The sequence below is a fragment of the Sturnus vulgaris genome, chromosome 6, assembly GCF_052056855.1.
Source record: "Sturnus vulgaris isolate bStuVul1 chromosome 6, bStuVul1.hap1, whole genome shotgun sequence".
Lineage (NCBI taxonomy): Eukaryota > Metazoa > Chordata > Aves > Passeriformes > Sturnidae > Sturnus > Sturnus vulgaris.
Window position 1 is genome coordinate 18,890,357 of NC_142248.1, and position 23,360 is coordinate 18,913,716.

The following is a 23,360-nucleotide window of genomic DNA, read 5'->3' on the forward strand; positions in this document are numbered from 1 at the left end:
ATAAATCTCTTCTATAAATACTTAACACGCTTCAAGTCTACAGTAGAAATCTACCAGCTTAAAAATTCTGACATCTATCAGAAAGCATATAGAGAAAATAGATAAATAGTCATATTCTCTGTAGATGGTTAAGGTATTCTGTTATTTCTTCTGAAATCTAGCATGGTTGACATTCATTTTTATACAAACATCAAATATGGACAAATAAAATCCTTAGAATGAGATTCTTCATCATGCTTATCGGGAATTCTACATGCAGGTTGGGAGAAAAATATTTATTGAAACCATTAGCTGCTTGGAGTTTTTTAAATTGGAACACAAACAAAAGAGAGAAATAAAATCTCTCTTTACACAGTACAATTCTCAACCTACCAGAAACAAAACCAGAGCTCACTCTAAATTTATGGAGCTAGATCTCCTATGGTAAAACCAGAACAAAGAAACATTTATTGGTCACCACATTCATTAAAAATTATAACCAATATCTGTTAAAATATATTTTTTAAAATGCTGCTGTACCACACTGTACAACATCTGTTAAATCACCATTGTTTTTTAAATCTAGTTGTCAATACAGTTTTGCACATGGTTTGATGCATTCTTAAACATCATCTCTTTGAAAGTTGAAAGTCCATTGGAGGGAAAATCTTTTTGTGTTAAGATAGCAGATAGAGATTTAGATATACCAAAGATATAATCGCCAACACTGAATTTTCTCCTGAGCATTAATGGTTATTCTAAGGAAGAAAATTAAGAATATGATTTTCTGAGAAACTAGTTGGACTAGAGACTGAAAACTAAACTTGATTTTTCAACACAGTTAAACTTTAGAAGTGCCAATGCACACTTCCATGAAATAGAATCTTTCACAAGACTTACATGTGCTGTGTATTACTGTAAATCTAGAACACTTATTTGTTAAAACTGTAAACGGTCTTATACTGAGTAGTGAAATACTGAATTATGCTGGTAGAAAAATAATCTATAAGCTTCAAGGGAAATACCAGGATTTCATGTGCTGGGTTTTGATTTTTTTCTGCTCCAAATTTTCCCAAAAATCCCGAATTTAAAAATTGTTATTGGGAAATAAAATCTTAATTCAGGATCATTAAAATATTTTAGCATGATAAAACTGGGGTTTCTCATTAATACAAAACCAGTTTAATAATAAATGTTAAATATTATTTTCTCTCATACACAGAAAATTGATTAAATTATTCTATAAATAATTTCAACTAAAAGAGCAAAAGAGAAAAATTGCAAGAAAAATTAGCAAGAAAATTTAAAGGAAAGAGGGTTGTCCTCTGAAATTACCTGAAATGAGCTGAATTGCACTTTCTGATGGAAAATTTCCAGAGAAAATTTCTCATCCAGGATAAAAACAGGTGCTTCCTCTGAACTGTATTTCCATGTTTAGGTCGATTTAGTTGATGTTTTGTTGTTCCTGAATATACAGAATAATAAAAGAAATCATACATTCTTCAGGAATCTCCAGGAGGATATTAAATTAAGCTAGCAGCACTGATACTTCTATTCATGTTGAAATAATTATCAGTTCCAAGGATATTAATGGTTATTGTATGGCTATTTTAGACTGTGCAGGATGAAAGAAAAATCTTTTTGGTGACTTCTGCTCCTACTAAAATTTAATTACCTTTACTTGCTGACCTCATGTTTTATGTAACAGTACACTCCAAAAATGACCTCATAAATGGTTACTAATATAAAGGTAAAGTCTTCCTTTTTTTTTTTTCCCTACAAAGCACAGCATAAACGGTTTTCTTTTTAGGGTTTTTTAAACTACTTTTGCAAAGTATTCTGATAATAGCTAACATTATATATTCCAGCATTACCTGTGGGACCAACTAACTGAATTTAATTGAAGTCAGAATGCCTCACTTTGACAAGGTCACTTTTTAAAAGGTATCATTGCACAAGATTTTTGATTTTTCTTTTTTGAACTAGCTATAACCTGTAAAATCACTGATGAAGAATTATATCTTTGCCACCAAATATTAGTAAAGACAAAAGTGAAAATATTACCATTAATGGATGTAAAATTTATGGATTATGAAAATATGTACTAAATCTAGAAAGCTGTACCTCACTAGTCAAAAAAAAATGTAACTGTGGACAAAGAACATCAGTTTTCAGCAGATACTTAACATGAACTGTTTAATTTTGCAAATTTAGGGAGGTAGGGTCAAATTCACCTTTGATTTCACTGTAATCAGTGTTGAATGCAGACTGTGGTTTTACCTCCCTAGAAGAGGCAGGGGAAATTAATCAGATTGAAATCTCCAAACAATTTGAATATCAGAATAAAAGATAAGGCATAATATGTTTTGCCTTCATTCAATCATATTAAATAAGATAAATATAAGAGCTAATAAGTAGGTAATGAAACCAAAAGGTCTCAAGATGGAAATGGAAGCACTTTAAACAATAAAGCATTTAGCTGTTCAAACATACTATCAAAGATGAGGAGAACTTTCAACACCTTAAAAAATAACAACATTCGTCTGAAAAAGCACAGCATCTGTAGGAAGTACCCTACAGTATCAGAAATTTGGAAAATAAAGAATTTTACACTTATATAAAAGAATCAGTATAAAAGCTTGTTTTGAAAGGGAATATGGAACAATCTCTCCATCTGATATATAAAAGGAAAATCAAAGATATTTTGAATTTTTTGCACTTTTTTTCCACAGTTCTCTTTTTATAGTGCTTCTTTTGTTCATTTTAGCAATCGAAGGGAAAAGCATAAAGAGAAAAGGAAAAAAAGGGAAATAAAGTAAATAAAATTAAAGACTGCAGGGAAATATTTTTAATACAATTGCTTTTCTGCAAATGTAGAAGAAAATATAATTTTTTAAAATAGATTTTTATCTGGATTTAAAAACAGAGTGATAATTCAGAATTCCAAAGAATGACAAAGAGAAAGAACTTTCCTAGTATTTTACTACAAGAAATATGATGAAGAAATAATCCCCTGGGAAGGTGCTTTCTGAAAGTCAAAGAAAAAATTTTAATATTTTTCTTTCTTATGAGTTTATTTCACTTCATAAGTGGATATCTAAATGCAATTTCTGGAAACATGAAAGTTACACCTGTTTTGCTACATTTTACATACAAAAATAGACCAACAAGGCAAACATTACCATCAACAACTGAAAACCTAATTTTTTTGACATCTCTCAGTAGCATTTTTCATTTTTTCTTGGAGAAGAAGTCACATATATTTCAATATAGCTTCTCTTCCACACAATTAAATCAGAGGAAACATGATTAATTTTTTAATTGAAGTGAAAGAATTCTCTATTGAAACATAAGAAATTGTAGACCTCAGATATTCAAAACTTCCTTGGGCAAAATTTTTCAAATTAAATTTCATGTTTAGCACATCTCTGTGTGTTTCTAAGGCATGCACATATTTGTCAAAGGGTCAGCAATCTTCTAAGCCAAGCAAATCAGAGGACATAGCTAGCTATTGACACACATTGCAAATTGTTAAACAACTTCCAACACACAACTTTTGTATTCATAAAATCATATTTGCATGTCATATTTACATAGATAAAACAACTATATCTGATATTTTCTGTACATAAATATATACTTCAGGGCTAGTATCCATTAGTGTGTATACAAGTGTATGTTTTGCCCTGGACAAAACTTTGGTGTGCATTGATACTCCTCTTGAGTAAAATTTGAGTGTCAATGTTTGCCTTGTAACTATGGGATGGCTCTAATGACCAGAGCATATGCTGTGAAATATTGTCTACATATTTTTAGAATAAGTAAATGTGGGGGTTTATGTTTCATACAACTGCCCAAAGGCATTTAAATATTTTTGAAGAGAAAAACAACATAACAAACCTAAATGTTCCCACAATGAACTATACAAAAAAAGAAGTCCCAAACTTTCTAAAGTATCTTAATGAGGGTTAAAGGTCACTGCTAAGTAAAACTGAGAAACAGAAAGGACCAGGATCCTGTTTCCATTTTAATGTGCCTCATGTTTATGTTTTGCTGTCGGCAGGGGAAAGGCTGAAACAATTCCACTTACAAGGAGGTTACAAACAGGCTGACTATTGCAGCTGGCTGGAAGAAAAAGTTTGTGCTCCACAGGTCTAAGGTGAATGCAAGTTCACACAGACCAGACACGTGTTAAGCACTGGGCTTGTAGCTGACATTTCTCTGCAAATCCTTTCCTAAAACTTACAATCTAAGCTGTGGCCTGAAATCCAGTTCCTTTAAATTATGTACCACAAACCCAAACCAATAACACTCACTTTTAATTTTAACCTCTTCACCACTATTAAAACCAAAATTTTATAGAGAATGTTCAGTTATAAAGATGTGTTATGCCTGCAATTAGCATAACATTAAACAGAGGAAAATCTTAAATTCAAAGGTCCCTGGAATAGAAAACAATTGCTAATGATAGTCATCAAAGCAATATGGTGAACCTTAACCTATCTTTAATCACTTCTAAATTCTGAGTCCTAAAAAAAGACTGCTACTTTTCTGAATTTCACTTTAGTGTCTTGAAACAAGTGTTATGATTCTAAGGAAAACTTTTCTTCTTAAAAATGCATGTACCACTCTGCTAAGCATATTCTGCTCCTACTATCTAGAATGTGTTGCATACTGAACACATTGTGAACGTCTGCCCTTAATCAATACCTTCACCTTAAAAGCTATGAAGTGCACCAGAACCTCTTATGTGGAATACAGGATACTTCGGGAGACTGGCTCTCAACAAATAGCTCCTTACTGAGATGTCATTAAAGGAGCTTGAACTCAGCTTCTACAGTGACAGCCACCCTCACTAATCAAAATCCAGATATTTTGGTAAAACATGCAATAATTACATAATTTGACAGGACAGTTACACTTACTTGAGGTCAACATAAACTGACTTCTATACAATAACAATGGAAGAACACTTTACCATGGTCAGAAGATATAAAAAGGATTTCTGAGAGGAAGAAATAAAACAAACAACCCAACTTTAATTCTTATAGTACTGATTTTGGAAAGCCTGTACTACCAAATGCCCCTTAACTAGTTTTCCTTTAGTTCTAGATAATGAACAAAACCCACAACTTCTTGTGAAAGTTAGTGTAAAACTGGCATGCAAATAGGTTATCATCTTCAAAGTGTACCAAACAAAATACTTTTGATTTTTATGAAATAATATTTTACTGGAGAGAGATTTCCCTACCGACTATGCAAACTTAAACTTCAACAGCAGTATTTTTGTCACCAATTATGGGTGCTTTCAGTTACATGAGAAAGATATTATTCAAGGGATACCCATGTCAAGTAGTGTATTTCCCACTACATTCCTGAATCACATTAAGCAGTTTGTGGGAACTTGGGAACACTAATTTAGAAACCATATTTTCCTTTAATTTCTTTTTCCTAGTAAGTGTAAGTAATGGGACTTACACTGCAGTTGGTGTTCTGAAGTCATCCTGAGAGATGGATAGACCCAAACAATTACCTTGTCTGACAGAAAAATAAATTACTTTATATATCACAGAGAAAAATTTCAGTGAAGTAGTGGATAAATAATCCACCAGGATTTTGATTCCTGTGCACAACATGTCTCAACAACTGATAAACTCAGGCACCACCTATTTCTACTGAAAGGTAATTCTGTTCTTGATAGCTTGTTTCTGCCTTGCCTAGCCTGAATTTCAGTTGGTGTGTTCTCACTATTCTACTGATACTTTTCATAAATAAAATGATCTTGAACATTCTTCTAGGTAAAGTAACAATACAGTCTAGCAGATTGTCACTTCCTAGGAGTGCAGTTACTGTCCTCCAGCTCAGCTTTCCAAAAGATCTGTCTCAGAAGCCCCAGTTGGCCTTGAGGATCTTTGAGAACCAGCTGGAAGAAGCTGCAGCAGGAGTTCCTACATCATTTGGCTGGGAGATGGATTCAAGCATGTACCTGGTCCATGGCAGGACTGCCTTGTGGCTATCGATCTGGACCCTGTGCATATGGATTCTGATCCTGACCTCAGGCATGCCCCATCACAGTGAACCTGTCTGGAGATCTGCATTCCTGCCTGAGCCTGCTACCACTGGGCCTGCCCTGTTTCCCTCACTCTGGTGCTGTTGGACAGACCCTTGCCATTGAGGCTGCTGCCTCTGCTGGCCTTGCTGTCATCCTGGGCCACCCTCCCCAAGGAGCAGCACCTGCCCTCGGTGCTTTCTAACAGATGTCCTTAATCAGAAATACAGACTGTATTAAATCAAGGAATAATGACTTAAAAAATGAGAGAAAAAAAAAAAAGGCTAATTCAGGTCCTGAATATATTTCTTGTGTATGGTATTTTTAAGATTAAAACAAGTTGCAACTTCTTCCCAATCATCCTTTCAATCCTTTCAAGATGCAATATGAAGGATGAGCATCTACAATGATTAAATTTTATAAAAATGTAACACACAATTTATTAACAAAATAGAATGCCTTATTAGCAAAATTTTAATTTTCTTTTTTAAAATGCAGTGGTAAAACTAAAGCTCATGCAAATCTCTCTGGGTACCCTTAGAACTTTTAACGCCTGAATGAGTAACTCAGTGTTGGTCTATAAGAAAGGGCAGTGAAACACGGCTTAGGAAATGAATCATTTCAATAGTGTTCTGGCCAGGCTTCCTCCATTCTCCAGATATTTGCACACAATAAATACAGATGCTTCACAGCAAGTCTTTAAGAAATTTCAGGCAACTCAGATTTAACTGATAGTTACATTACCTTCCATGAACTAATGGAAGAAATTAAAGATGTGCAATTAAATTTCAAAGGGCAGTTTTTGCCCTGTTAACTTAATGGCACAGAAGCAAAATTACATATAAAGGTTACGCAAATAAAAATTTTGAATCATACTTATACTATTGAGTTATACCTGACAATGCATTCCAATTAGTTTTTAGGAGGACATACTCAAAATTTGATTTGCAGTTTGTTCAAACATCGAGTCCAAGCTCAGCAGTATGATGCTGGTATATCTATGCTGTGTTTAGTATACCATCAAATACCATCCAGACAGGCTGCCTACAGTATGCCAGTGACAGCTCTCGTGGAAGACAGAGAATAATGTAGACATATTCAGTGACACAGTTAGTTAGTTAGTGTAAAACTGTCATAGCCATTGATTTCAACAAATCTTTGACAATAAACCCAATTCAGGAACTTCCCAGTGTTGTTTTTGGTATCCTGTTTTTTGATGCTCAGATGTTCACCACAAAATCCTGTGAACACCCTGGAGATAATTTTTCTTTTCTTCATAAAACATGTCATTCTTTGTTCTGTGGTTTTCACAGTTCTCAATGAAAGAGAGAAAAATTATCCTTTGAACCAGGTTCTAAACTACTGGAGAAATAACTAATAATGGAAAGGACCATAGACACCACAGGGAAAAAAACACTTCTAGCACTCCTAAAAGTCCCTTTACCATGTACTCCTACTTACTTTGTAATGATTGCATGTTTTCCCTTTGGGCCCACTAAAGTATTTAATTGCAATTACACTCATTTACATAGCAGATGAGGCTAATTGCTGGTATTAGTTACCAAATGTATGCTTGTATTGTGAGGGTAAAAAAATGCCCTACAGAAAAGAAAAACGACTATGCCTCTAATTAAGGAGCTATGAGTCAAAGTGAGCTTGTTCAGAGATGTAAATATAGAATCAAGGGCTTTCAGAGTTCTGCAGTACATTTTATTATACCACTAGTTCCCATATTTCAGAGATAACACTGGCAGACCTCATAGTACATACAATGAACTATTCTCATTTTCTCAGAAGCGGGGATGATAAGTTCCACATAAAGGCTCAGAGAGAGAGAGATCAAGATTTCCAAAATTTTTAATTAGAAATAAATGTGAATCTCATATCAGGAAGGTTCTTTGTATATAATAGATACACTGAAGTTATTGTTTGAAGCAGTTCCATCACCCATTCTTTTGCGCTAATTCCCAGGAAAAGTCTTTTTTTACATTACTCAGACCTCAAACAGTTTTGTGTCATTGGATTTCATTTTGCACGCAATTGTACACAAGGACTTGTAAGATTCTACACTACTAAAGTGAATGTAAGAAGTGTCAGGTCAAGTGGAAACCCAGATGAATAACAATTTCAGCCTTTGGCCTGGATACCATTCCTAATATAAAAATTCTTAAAAGATTTGCATCTATACATCTATCTATTTACAGAGAGAGAAGGTTAGTCCCGGATGGTGAAATGAAGATTTGTTAATTTTAGTTAGCTTCAGGAGGTCACAGTGAGAACAGAAGTGTGCCCATCAGTATCCTTTGGACAGGGTTGAAAAACTCCCTATACACATTTAAAAATTAACACTTTATCAAACTGTGCCTTAAATTTTTTTCCTTTTCCTGGAATTGTACCAAAACTTGACAGCAGTTAAGCTGTGGGTGTGCAGAAGCACTACATATGATATTTACTATTATATTCCTTTAGGTAGTTTCCCTTTACTCTGCTATGTTTTGCCTATGTTTAAAATTGAGATTATTTTGATTTTGGAATTTGCCACATTGTCTTCCCATTTCATTACAATTTTCTGCCTTCCACCAACAAAAAAGAAGCAATAAAAAAGCCACCCTCATACAAAAAAAATAATTCCAACCTTAAAACAATGAATTGATTTTCTGTTGCCTTTCATGTAATATAATGTAAGTACTGTGTAGTATACTGCCATACTCATATAGAAAGATTTTAAGTGATAAAGGGCTGATAAAAATTAGAAACTATTGCTTTTGCTGTATTAGTTTTGTTAGCCCTAGATGCTGCTTTATGTTAGTTTTAGATTTATCAGTGTTTGGTTACCTACACAGGTAATTTCACAAAACGAGACTGGCAATGAGCCACATTTTCTTTCTGAAAGGAAGATGAAAAAAGTTTTAAACCCCCTGAAATACATTCCATGGGTGTCAAGGTCTATGCCTTCTGAGTGCCTATTCTCATTAAAAATATACCTTTGTAGGACTAATCCCAAATGGTTTGATGACAGAGGTCATGCAAGTGTCATTTTTCAAACTTGTGTGAAAATCCATTTTGAGCCATCTTTCCCTCTTATATTTCACCTCATTTCTGGAGCACTTATGCAGCATACTTACTTAGCTAAAGCACAAAATGTAAACAGGACATCCTCTCAGATAGGAGATCCCAACATGTTGAAAAGTATATGCCTTAGTTCTTAATCAGTTCTGGAAAGTATCCCAAGACTTCCACAAAAAGATACTGTTTCTGTTAATGTGGAACATAAACTTAGCCCTTAACATAAAACAAAACCAAACAACATCTGTCCTTACAGTTTGATTGTTTGTTCCATCCCAGGATAATTATTCTTGCATGACAGCAGCCCCTGCAGGCTATAGCCTTGCTTACTCTACTTTGCCCTGAAAGCACGCCCAGCATTTAGAGATGAAAACACTGTCAGAACTAGTGAACATTCTTTTAGAAATGCTTAGTGCTACCACATAATCACATTTTTATAATTATCTGGGATTTTTTTTTAAATAGCATTTTTTCAATCCAAGTTGACCAGGAAAGATTTGTGCTTCTAAAAACCACAGGTCTCTGAAGATTCCAATGTGAAAAATGGTAAGAGTGGACCGATCAATTTTTCACCCCCCTATTCATTCACAGGAATAAGGTTTTCTTCTTATGTTTGATCATTATTTTAAGGCTTCTTTGCAGTTTTTCTAACTAGTGGCAATAAAATCTGAAATGAGTGGAAGAAAAAGGGAGGACATCCTGTAGTCACTACCCCTGCAGGTAGTGTGAAGACAGAAAGCCACACATTTTATGTTTCTGTGACCAAAATGGGAAGCAAATGAGCTTCCAAAACAAAAGATCAGTCAAGGAAGGAGGGTACACATCAGAGGAATGCTATTTTCCCAATATTTTCAATAGACTGGGCATTAAACAATATGTAGTTTAATCCCATTTGTGAACTAGTATATCCCTGTCTGAACATGCAATTTTCTCTGGCCTCTTTATGTGCACAACTCCCCTAGGGCAGTGCAACTCTGTTACAGCCACAAGGCTGTCTCTTTCTCTTGAGGCATGTATGGTCTGCCTGGAAGACTGTTAGATCTAGTCAGGAGTGAAAGCTTGGTCCTACAGAGATCACAATAATGTAACCTAAACAGAAATGTCTAAAAACACCAGAAACAGTTTGTGTCTTGTCTGCACCTTCTCAGTGGCATAATTCAAATCCTAACTCTGATCGCACAAGGCTTGGTTAAAGTTCACAGCTAAAGAGGTGACTGAATTATCATTGTTACCTGTGTTTCTGATCATAAAGTTGCAAAGGTTTTCTCTTATAAACATCATTTATACTTGTAGCCCTTTCCTACCTTTTTCTTTGCTGTTCACACAGCATGAAAGATGACACCTCTTGGTTTTGTGCTAAATGTGAAAGTTCATAGCTCATAGCATGTCTAGTTTTCCATTGATAAGTTTGTCTTTTTTGAGCACTGTGGAGTTGGTGAAATGGCTCTCAAAGTATTCTTCCCATTTCATACAGTACTTTTGCTCTGAACCCTCCATACTTTCTGTGATCACAGAGGCTGTGATTTCCTTTTTTGTTTTAGAGGTCAGTTGCACAAACATTTCAAGTATAAAATTTAACAAAGTAAAATAGAGTATCTTCAAAATGAAAATGAATAGTTGTTTTAAGATCGGTAACTTCATCCTAAAGTTTGTTTATATTTAAGCAAGAAAAAAAATTCACTTAAACTAGAGTCAGCTTCACACACAGTCTGTGTGCCTAAGCAATTGCTTTAGAACAGGATGGAGCTTTTGTTCAGGGACCAAATTTTCAGCTTTCCTTATAAAAGTACACAATAGAAGACTTACCTCTAAAGACTCATATCTCCTAGGCAGATTGCTCACAGTCACAACTTTCCTTTAGTAGGAGAGGCACTGTGAAGAGAATAGAAGCCACAGCTCATAGTGAACAGACAATAGCCCCAGAAGCCTCTGCCAAAATTATAAATTCATTGCCTAGTCACTACTTTTCCCAGCAGTGGCCCAAAAGTTAGCAGTAGAAGTTATTAATATGATTCCATGCCTTCTAAAAGCAGTTGATTCTATCTCTACTTTTGCCCTTGTAGTGGAGGGAACACTGTTACAAGAGAATGTTCCTCAGTTTTTCTCTCCTCTATTTATCTATGCTTAAAAGCAGATCTTGAGATTTAGAGGGCAAATGAGCCACAAGCTGTAGATTGTAGTTCATTCACTTCTGTATGAGCTCTGGCTTTATCCATTCAATATTGCCATAGTTGGTCTGTGATGTGGAATGAACAGAAAAACAAAGAGCTGGAAGAAGGTAAAAGATTTGGCACTGTCACCTTGAAATTTGTTGGTAGCCTAAGTGGCATTGTGTTTTTAAATGAGAATTTCTTTCTCAGTCTTTAAAATGTATTGCCTTTCAACTGTAATATTGCAAGAACTAGCACTGTTGAAACATTCTTCTATGTATGTTATTGGTAGAGCTACAACACCCTGAATAAGCTGCTGTTTTAAAAGTGCTATTTTTGAAAAAATAAAAAGAACAAAATAAAAGAGCAATTTGATTGATTGTTTGTTTAATCAAAGAGCCTAATTATTTTAAATTTCATGGTTTTAAGTTCTTTACGTATCTGTCAAGGCTTCATCAAGGGAATTATCCCTGTCACATCTCCACTGTATTTTTGCCATCATTTGTATTCATTGGTTCATCAAGAATTGGACACACAGTAAACAGGACTTGTAATATCTGAAAATCTACTAATTAGCAGGGGAACCATACTCTTTTTGGGTTTGTGCCAAACATCTGAGAGCTGGAAGTGAAAGGAGCTTCCCTTGAGAAGGCCTTCAGCAGCAGAAATCCCTTACAACCCATAACCCTGAGAGACTGGAAAGTGCTAGCAGAGGCCCCAAAGAGCATCAAGGCAGGGCAGCCAGGGGACACATTGATTCAGATGTCCCTCTTGAAACTTCCACTTCAGAACTTCCATGGAAGTGCCCGTGGTGAGTGATTAAATGAGCTTTTCTGTTGTACATCCCCTCGGCAGGACAGCTGCGGAAACATCCCCTCCCCTCTGTAAAATGAATCATCCCTGGACAGAATGGGCATAGCTGTTTGTGCATCTCTTATCATACTAAGGATGTGCTAATATCTTGACCTGCAAAGCACAGGACCACCCAAACCTCTAGCAGCTAAGCTGAAATGATTCAGTTATAATTTATCTTGGGAAGTTTCCTCTGCAGTATATTCACCCTTGAAGGAAATGGAAAAAAAATTGCCCATTTAATCTAAAAATGAAAGAAGAGGATCAAGTATATTGTTAAAAGCTCTCAGAAAGGGAGACTGATAGCCCAAGGCATGGTCTCCTAGATGCCATACTCAGAGGAAGATGGAGATGGACAAAAAAAAATAATGCATAGTCACTTGACGTGAAAGAAAAATTAAAGACTCAAAAATGGGAAGTAAAGAAAAGACCACATTTAAGCCTGGGAAGAAAAATCAGTCCTGGCAAGAAGGGTTTGCATGTCTAGACTGTTTCCCCATAGTACAATTTCCCAGACAAGCAAATTTGTAGAGTCTAAATCCTCTTCCTTGTCAGCCAAAAATTTTCTCTTTGGAGATCAGCATACAAATTGGACGAAAGCCTTATGTTTTGGCTGAAGGTATTGACATAACTTTGTGAAGATAAAGTTGTTGGAGAATGTACTGTGAAAAATATCCAACAAAAAAAAAAAAGCTAAATTTCCATTTTTCTTTCCTTTAAACATTCATGGAGGTCGCTGTTCACGACAAAGAGCATTTGTCAAAGTCAGAAAATCCCAAAATGTTTTAGAGGTTCTGAAGAGTTCTCATCATATGCAATGTTTCTATTTTAATAAATTGAAGCTGCTTGCCAGAAGAAATATGAACCTATATATAGGACATTACAGTAAAATATGTGCTCATAAGGTAAAAAAAGTGTTTACATAACAACTAACAACAGGTATTTCTCTTAGATTCAGCACATCACACGGTCAGTTAAAAGCAAATGTGATAAACCGGAGTAACCAATATCTTTTAATAATTCACAGCAATATTAATTACATTGCCTCTTAGTACTGGGGGTTTTACACCAATAGCTGAAAGATATGTTTGGTGTATATCATGCTAAATTTGAAGAAAATCAAGTCTCTTTCCCCTTAATGAAAGAAAAAATAAGCTAGAAATCAGAAATCCAAAGAGGTACTCCATATTCCCACTGCTAAAGAATATGTGAGAACTGTTAACATGAATTACATGATTCCTAAGGGAAATCAAGAGTCATGAGGATTTGATATGTAGCAAGGAGCATGACTTATTATTTGCCTGCTTATCACAAGACCAATTTTATAAACACCTTGGTCTAATATATCATGGGAGTAGGGTTTACAGGACTTCTGACTACTCAGAGAGACAGTTAAAGTCAATACAAGCTGCAGGGGTTCAGCTTCCTGAAAATCAGTCACTGATAATGTAAACTTCTATCAAGCATGGATCAATAACAGCTTTTTGGGGCATACAACATAAATATTCTTTAGAAGATGACAAATTTAAACGTACTCAGAACATGTAGAAACTTTGTTTTCTCTTTTAAATGCAAGCAAAAACACAATTTAAACCTAAAAGCTTGTAGAATGCCAGTTTTTTCCAGGTATCCAGCAAAAGCTGTATATTTTTCAACAAAAGCAGAGATCAGATTCCAAAGTAGAACACAGTTCTTGGACAAGGATGTATTGAAAACTTATTATCTTGTTAAAAAAAGAGAAATCTCTTATGTCAATAGTTCCCAAGAGATGTCCAGGATTGATAGGTCAGAGCACACTCATAGCCTCTTTAGGAATAATACAACCATTTTCCTTTTGGCTGCACCCATCTACCCGTACCCTTTAAGTACTCACTGAGTACCTGAAAAGTTTGAAAGCCCTGCTCCTGCAATACACTGGGCTGCACCCAATCCACATTTAGAGGTCATCAAGATTTGTACCTTGCACCTGCCTGGTGTTGTCGTTGGCTTTCCCTCAGTCTACTGAGAGCTGCCTGTGCACAGCAGGAGAAAGCATAAACCCAAAGCATATGATGAAGAGCTTCAACAGATGGGCTCTGGCAGATCTTTCTGCACTACTGTAAGATTTTACCCACAAATGACTGCTCTGTTTTTTACTTTAACTTACAGCCCTACAGAAGATTTAGCAAAAAGCGGTATGCATCCATAGATGAGCCTGTGTTCATCTTAACTATTTTCTCTGACAGCTATGCTAAGGCATGGGCATGCATCTCCTTTATCAACATTTTCAGTCCTAAATCTTCAACAATAGAGGACATGCAGCCAGGTGTGCTGATATACAAATTTTCATAATAAGAATGGTCAGGGCTTGTCTGACTAAAGCCCAAGATTAAGCTCAGCTCCTGTGTAATATCAGATATATTTGCTACCTGGGGATTACAGGTATATGCTGCAGTGGCAAGGGGACACACATCTGTGATTTAATAGTTGTTTTGCAAGTCTTTTGTGCACTTCATTGACTCAAAAATGTAAATGTGGCTACTGAGAGGGAGAGGAACAGTAATGGAGAGAGACACACATCAGGAGGGAGAGAGGGAGGAGAAAGAGAAATACAGGGTATGGGAAGGAAAAGAAAGGGACATATTCTGTGAGTGCATATACAACAATGTGATATTATGTAATGGCTTCAATAACTTCCCTACTCAGGAGATTAGGAATGTCATGATTGTTTTCCTAACCCGAGAATATTTTTCTGGAAAAAGGTGAAAAAGGCATTCTTTTAAAAGTGGTTGAGGGACTCTTAGGTGGCATTGTCTTCAGTTACATGTATATCCATGTATCTATGTAAACTGTAGTTTAAAAAACCATTCTGTTCCCCAGCCTATTGGCGGACGGAAGGAAGGAAAGAGATCAGTGGAGAGGAATGTTTAAATAGCTTCTTGTTTTTTACTCACAGGACAGATGGCGTGCAAACGAATGAAAAATAAAACCCCAACTGACATTGTATAGCAGCTGTGCACAGTGTCAACTATAGGAAGAAATGTGGTCCACTGGATAGACTGTTTTACTAGAAATGAGGGAACTTGGGTTCTCACCCTCGTTTCCTACACTGAAATGACTGTACTTCTGTAAAAGAAGTCTCTGTTTCTCAGTTTCTTCTTCACCAGAACATAAACATTTAGATGCTTCATGAAGAGGACAGAGATAAATGAGGAGAACTTAGTTTTTGTGGGAAAGGAAATTGAAAGCACAAAATATTTTACTTACCTAAGGAATGGACACATTGCTTAGATGAAGAAAACCGGGCTTTTTCACTGCTCTACAACCTTTTTTTTTTTTTTTCCAGTGATCAGTATTAGAATGTTGTAATATTCTTAACAAGCTTAAGATTTTGTTCACAACTCCAAATGTATGAGGTTCATAAAGTTCAAGGTGCTGCCCTGGAAAAAGAAGGAGGCCATGAATTACTCATTTCCTTGGGAGAGTTTTACATTTTTTTCCAGAAGGCCAAGTTTTTCCTCTTTTGGTCTGTAAATTTGTTCTGTAATGTAGTTGACTTTCTTCTTTTTCTAGTTGTTGTGATGGTATTGTTCCCTTCAGATTATGCCATTATGCGCCAATCTTTTCTGCTTTTAAGATGTTTTGGTTTTTTGTATGCTTTTCCTTCTTAGTTATCATCCTTAGGCCCCAGGAAAAGTCCACACATACTCACTGTGATCCCAGCTTAGTCTGAGAAGACACAGCTACCTCCCTACTTGAGTCAGAACACAAAATTGATGTGATTTATGTCGGTTTCCAAAGGTTCAGGGCTAGCTGCAGGGATTGCCTTGATTTTGGTTGCAATTTTTTCAAAACAGGGTGGGAAGATTCTTTCTTGTACCTGCTATACTCTTTCCTATCAAGCCAGTATGAAAACGCCACATTAAATTTTCAGAGTAGCAGTCAAGATAACATTGTGCCTCTCTCTGATGCTTTGAAGGCTATCAGCATAGAAAGGAAGCATGTGCAAGTTTAAAGTTGCAATGATTGTGTTCAGCTACTGCCTCTTTGATATACCAGATCTTCTGTTTATGCATTGGATTTGTGAGGGTGGGGAGGAAACGTGGCTGTGATATGATTCAAGATGGTAGATACAAAAGCCTAAGAGAGTTCCCCCTCCATTTTCAGATTCTCTCTTTTCTCTGAAGGGCTTCAAGACTAATTCTCTCTATGGGGATTTACACCTGAATGAAAGAACACCTGTGCTATTGCATCCTCATAAATAGTAATATGTATCTAATTTACTTAGCACAGAGTTTTCTGTTTATTAATCTAAGGACACAGTTAATTTGTCCTGGATATAGCAGTTAAGTATGATGAGGTGTAGGAAATTTCTATGCTGTGAAAGATTTGTGCCATAAATTAAATTCTAATTAACTGGTTTGCCTAGTATGCTCTTGGCATAAAGGGCCATGATATCATACGATGGCATTGATAATAAAATAGGACACAGATATCTTCTTAATATTATCCAGTGAAATAATTCCATCATTCATCATGTTATCAATATTTAAGGTTCCCTAAGAATATAAATGATATTGGCCCTATATGTAAATGTAAACTACATGTGACATTAGACTAATTTCTATAAAATAACAGAAGAAAGCTTGTTTATTGTTGCAGTAGTGGTGGAAGTGATGAAGTGGTGCAAATGCAATGTTTATCATACCGTACATATTAAAAGTTATGACTGCACAGGATCATTTCTCAGTTAAATGGTATGTGTCAAAGAAAACTCTGCACCAAACAACAAAGAAAGGAATAAATTTTGTTCCATCATCCTTTTCTCTCTTTTTTTTTGTTTTGTTTTTTAAACTGGATCCCCAGTGTAGCCCAGAGGACACTTTATTTATGTCCCTGCAGTTCAGGGCCTACAAACCAATTCATCATGTTTCTGCTGTGCCTCATCTGCTATAGATGAATGACCCCTCAACTTTCTGAAGTCTGTTTGCCATTATGTAGATTAATGCAATAAATACACATGTGTGCACATGTGTGTGAAAAAAAATGCATTTATGGAGTACACTGCTGTGTCCAACAGGCACTCCACCCAGAATTTCTAATTTAGCACTCAGTAAACACAAACATCTCTCCAGTAGCACAAGGAAATGTGTTCTATTAAGTCATACAAATTTTTACTTAAATGCTATAAAATAGATATTAGCTTGCACTGTCTTTTTCAGGCAGCAATTCAAATCAGATTTATAACTTCATGTTACATATACATTCCCACCACTCATGCATGTGTGTTTGGAAAGCCTAGAATAAAGTAGCAGACCTGGACTATTATGGGTCTCTGCTGATTTGCACTTCAAACCAATTATGTACAATTTTGAGTTTATATTTACAGCTGAATGTGTTTTTTGATAAGTATGTGAAGAAGGACGAAGTTTTGAAAAAGGGTAAACAAAAGGACTGTGAACCAGATTCTGCAAAAATTAATTTTCACAAATAAATTAATAGTGAGGGATTAATCACTTAACACGCTTTATCATTAAACTGGTTTAGTCATACAATCTTTCCTGCAAATGCGGGAAAATTTTGTCTCATCCAAATGACCTTTCTGGCTTGAATGGAATGATTTGAGTTTGTATTTAACATGGGATTGAATATTCCCAGGGTCAAGTTGTTTTATTTATTGGCTGGTGAGCTCTATGATCACAAAAGCAATCCAATAGTAGGTGTTTGCCAGTCTTCAATGTCTTAACAGTTTTAGTTTAAAAAATCCCAAAGCAACAAACAAATGAGTACCAAAGAAGCTGCTCCTTTAAAATGTTAGCTTTTGAAGTATTTAACATTCCTGCTTGAAATAGAGTCATTAAAGTTTGTTTCTGAAGATATTTCTAATTCTTCACACAGTTCCACACACAGTTTAAGTCATTTGACGAATAAAAAGCTGGAAATACTAATGAACTTATGGAAAAGAATGGCACATGGAATGAAAAGAAAAGCATGTTAATTACATTTATTTAAGGAAATTAAGTAAGAACCCCTTAACAATTTCAGCTGCTTATATCTGGTCTAGAAATTCAGTTCTTTGCTCTCAGTTTTGGTAAGCAGCCTTTCTCACAGATGAAACTATAAGATGATAATGTCATTCAATAACTCTCACACCCTTTCCTGCTATTTGTCCAGTGCAGGAAACTGAGGGTTTTCTTGTCGTGTGGACAGGGAGGAAATATCCAGCAACCAAATACTGACCCTTGCATGCAAACAGGTCCATATCCTCTTCCCGCCTGACAACTTCCTTCCTGCCTGCTAGGAACAAATCTACTTTTCATTTTTCCGGAGTTCTTTATACAGGCCACTCAGAATGCCCTTGGGTAGGGACAAATATTTTATTAATGTAAACTTCATCTAACAGCTGGACACTTAGGGCAGCCAGGCCCAAATTCACAGTAGGTAATTGTTTGCTTCTTCTAACTATGGTGAGCTGAGTCACTAAATGCTTTGTGCCAGGAACTAATATGAAGAGTTTACTGATATGTCTGACCTTAGCTTAATGAATATACATTTGCAATTCTGACATTTTATGAAGCCTAAACTTAGATAAGACGAATCCCACTGTGTCTTTCCACAGCAACTTTCTGCATTAACCAGAAAGTGGAAGCCTTTTTCTGGTGGTGAAGAATGGAGGTTTTATCTCATGTCATGAAGTTACTGATCAGATAACAAAACAACAAACCAGCCAACAATCAGCTGGCAGTTGATAGCAGAGAACCAGTTTCACAGGGCTATATTGTTTTCTGGGATTGCCAAAGTTATTGATTCTTTGAGTAAAGATTTGATTTCAAAATACAAAAGGAAAAAGGAAAAGCCCAGACCATTTTCTGTCTTATCCCCACTCTTCAATTATCTGAAAAACCTCTACCCATGTTTATCTGTCTGTGCTGCTGGAAAAACCTCAGAAGTCAGTAATTAAGTTCTTAAAAATTCTGCCTCCCATAACTTTTCACTCTAAAGATAATAAGTTTACACCTAGCCTGTATTAATTTTTTAGCAGTTATATCTATACACCTGAAACTTCCTGTTTTCCTTCTGCTTGTGTAAGCTACAGTTTTCAGGAGGAATTCAGACTGACATTTGTTAAAGTCTTTTTCAAAAACCAATAGCAAGAAACAAAAAAACCCTGCACCTTCTTACCCATATGTGCAAAAGTCAAATTATTAAGTAATGGAATTTTTGTAATGTTTATAGGGATACTATATATAAAGTGTAATTTATCAATAGCATATTGCTATCAAGAAGAATTATATCAAATTGATAAAAAGAGACTTACTTGTCAAATGCCTTTTACCTTTCAGGCCTAGAAAGGGAACACCACAATGGCAATAAAATCTAATAAGTTGCATTATTTAGGTAGAGCAGAAGAACAGTACTGTTGCTTGGCCTGTAGTTCTGCCCATTCTTTCAGCTGTGTATAATCTTTAATTCCTGTTTAAACTGTTTTCAGCTGTTGACTTTCAGCATTGAGGTGGTTGAATTCCAGCATTAAATGCCAGAGATTTCCCAGTAGAATGCATTGGGCATAGACATCTATTACTTCTCATTACTATCACTTTATCCCTTATATACGGTAATAAGAGTTAATATTTAGTTGGGGTTGTGCCTGGCGATCAGTCAGATGAAGGCAACAGCAAAATAATATAGATAGTAAGTACATAGCTGTAACTCAAAATGCAGCTCAAACAACATTCAGAAGCCCGTTGTTTTCATTATATCTCTTTGTGATACTAAAAACCCCCAAAATTGGCATGCATTTTACTATTTATAAAGTAAAGCACTACAATAGATAGAGCAGAGATACAGTTACCTTTTCTGTCAAGCTTAAAAGTTTACTCACAGTTGTCAAAATGCAGCACACTTTGGAATTTAATTGTGCCCAGAAGAAAAATGTGTGATTTTAAAAATTTCTGCTCAAGGAAAAGAGATAAAAGAATAAGCCCCATTTCTAATTTAGACCTAAAAATTTCACCTACAACTTCACTACATCTATGTGTTAAATAAATACAAGGTAATGGAGGATGATAGATGCCAGAAGCTGCCTTTTCTGTAATCTAAATTATGTTGTAATTCTAACAGTGTTACGATATTTGAAAACAAAATACTAAATCATTAAATCTTATACAAGGATGAATCCAATTTATGAGTGAAAATATTAATAAAAAAAAATTATTGACTTGAAATTAAAAAGAAAATAAAAAAATAAATAATTAAACCTAAAATTCTCTTTGTAACTTTCCTAGAACTGATTAACAAGTCCCTTTTTCTTTCTGACACTATCATTATCATTGGCTTCAATATGCTTCTCATTGGCATATGCTCCAAGTCAGTAGAGTGCATTTACAGAGGTTTGATCCAGCAGCAGTTTTCTATTTGATCCAGCATATCATCATAATTCTACCCTTACCTTACTTACACATTGTCTATATGTTTTGAAAAAACTGATTTCTTAAGTCAGTTTTAAACAATTTCTTCTTTCTGGCCTTTTTCACACCATTCTTGTCTCATGTATCAATAGAGAACATTGATGTACATTTCACTTACTCTGGTTATGTCACTAAATTTAATATAACTGTGGGCTGCCACATGATGTTGTATTAGACTGAAGTTTTATTTTATTTTTAAGGACTTCTATGCTTCAACGCCTCTCTCCATCACTGCAGAATCCCTTGGATATTTGTTACTGCACTTCTGCAGTTCTTTCCCAAGGACTTGTTTTTCTTGATTCAAATTTAAGAAATTCACCATGTGATAAAGACAGGCTGATTAGAAGCTGAAAATAAATTGTCTAAAAAAATCATTTCTTTAGCTAATAGTAGAAGAAGATTAAACTGAATACAATTATTTCCCTTTTCCTCATCTTTTCTTGACAGTCATCTTCAGTTGGATATCTTTCTTGGGTATATAAAGTGCTATAAAAACCAGCTGTAAGAACTGTCAAGGCTTATAAATATAATCTCAATTTCATATCACTTTAGAAAAATTAATTATTTAGTGGTGAAAATAGCTATTTTTATAGTTCTAGAACTTTATTTTGCTCCCTATTATTCCAGTGTGCCAGTGATCAAGCATGTCAGTGATTGAATTTCCTATTCTCTTCTATTTTTCTGTTAAAAAACTAAACTAAAAATACAAATTTGAAATCCAGGGTGTCAGATTGCATCAGCTCTGTAGCTTATACTTAAGACTGAGACTACTACAGGTCTATCTGTACCAACGTAAAAAAAAAGTCTCTCCCAAAGTGACTGAGATATCAATCATGAGCACTTATGTGTAAGAGAAGCTTGGCCACTTCTGCCCTGTACATAAGTAAAGGAATAATTTGTTTTACTAGGTACGTTAATCTAATTTCTTTTTTAAAAAATCCCCTTTTTAGGGAAAAGGGTAGTGGAAAAAAAAATTTATAATATTAAAATATGTACATTGTACATGGACATCCAAACTGACCGGGGTTTTTGTGTGCAATATTTGTGTAACAATCAGTAATTTTTTTTGCCCTAAAATTATAAGGCCTATTGTGTCTGTAATAAGCCTCACCTCTAAACCCACCAACTTGCACTACCAGTGAATGAGAGACAGTGAATGACACACAGAGTAGAATTTTCCAGGAGCACTCAAAAATAATAACAAAGAATAAAATAAGTAATATTTTGTGAAATTTTCATTGGCACACAGATGCTTTTCAGTGATAAATATAATTTTTTAAAATTTAGCTAACTGAAACATGATGAACATGAAATTCTGTTTTGATTTGATTCCTAATGAACTTGAACTGAAAGAAATGGAGTTTTAAATTGCAGTGATAAAAATTTTATTTCTGGCACATGGGCAAAATTGTTTATTTTCATGGGTGACATAATTAGACTCAACACCCAAAAATCAAGGAGAATACATTTCAATACATTATCTGTACTTCTTAGTTCATGAAGTCAATCAGAAACATTAACTGAAAGAAAACATTCCTTGGGAAAATCATAGGAAGTACACTGAAATGACATAGTAGCAGAAGAAAGCTTGGAGTCTTTCCATACTAATTTCTGATTATGTGGAACAATGTCAAGAACACAACAGAGCACTTGCCCAAATAGTACTTGTGGCCAATTTTCTTCTCTCAAAAATATTGAAATGTAACTGAAAAAAATAATATTTTAGGAAATTCTGCACTTTATAGGATCTAATCTCTTATTCACTGGAGAGTTTAAAGAGCTTGTAGAGAATACCAGAGATGACAGAAAATTCCATATGGTCATTACTAGTAGAGTGTTATATGGTGGTGCAGCACATTGAACTGTGAGAAAAGAACAGCAGACCTGTAGGTTACATCAGAAATGGTTCAAGGGTGAAGGCCTGCCACTGGTAGCTGTGCAGAAAATGGTATTGGCACCATACTGCTTCTTTCTAGCTCTAGAAGCTGGAATTGAAATATGCACAGACTCTCTGTCTTTTTGTTTAACCATCATGTCAATTTGATTTCAACAGCTATCGTCAGCTTTAAGGTATGAATTCCAACTGGTTGGTCTCTTATCAGAATTAGTTTTGCAAAAGATCACTGTTGTTTACTTATACTTTCTGGTACTGGGAAGAGATGGTTTGAGATTTCAAAGGATATAATTAAGATTCACTACTAGTGGCATGGACCACCTTTGTATGAACTATTATCAAGTATGTAGGGGAGAAGTTTCAGAAGCCATGAAGGTGGCATAATCAATCATTCATCTATGCTGTTCCTGCTAATTAGATGGTGTAAACAAAATGGAACTTGATCAGAGCCGAGAAACTCTGGACTTCCATCAGTCATTTGATTGCTGGCTGGGATATCTTATTCAAAAGAAACATAGACTCTGGAAGGAATCTTGTCCACTAAATATATCTATTTTATATATATTATTTATATATATATACCTCTAACTGCCTAAGAAGCCTGATGCTAACGATTAATGACTGACTATTATTCTACCTGTTATCAAGGCAAGTAGCCTGCACAGCCATTATAGAAATACACTAAGATAAATTCTGTGTTTTTAATAATGTAAATGAACATGGCTGTTTGTAATGTTTTTACAGGGTACAGCACAGTTGGAAATAAAACTACCTATGTCTGCTCACCCTTCACATCAGCACCTTCCTGAAGAGGTTTGCAAGTCATTAGGGGGATTCTTTAGAAGAATCACGCTTTCAGGCATGAGATTTATTACCCAGTAGGAGTCGTCTATATGCAAAGGATTCTTTCAACTACCCTCCCT

At 35.2% G+C, this 23,360-nt stretch overlaps 1 long non-coding RNA gene across 21 annotated transcripts in view; it reads right to left on the bottom strand.

The window, feature by feature from the left end:
• The window catches only part of LOC106861509 (uncharacterized), a 228,744-nt gene that overhangs the window by 153,605 nt on the left and 51,779 nt on the right, over positions 1-23,360 (bottom strand). For 16 of the 21 annotated variants that reach the window (XR_015804530.1, XR_015804519.1, XR_015804517.1 and 13 more), the window contains 3 exons: positions 15,343-15,515; positions 10,901-10,966; positions 1,315-1,444 (listed from right to left, as the gene is read on the bottom strand). This is a non-coding gene — a long non-coding RNA (uncharacterized LOC106861509). The remainder of the gene's footprint in view (positions 1-1,314; positions 1,445-10,900; positions 10,967-15,342; positions 15,516-23,360) is intronic. The other 5 variants (XR_015804525.1, XR_015804524.1, XR_015804531.1 and 2 more) reach the window with 2 other exon arrangements.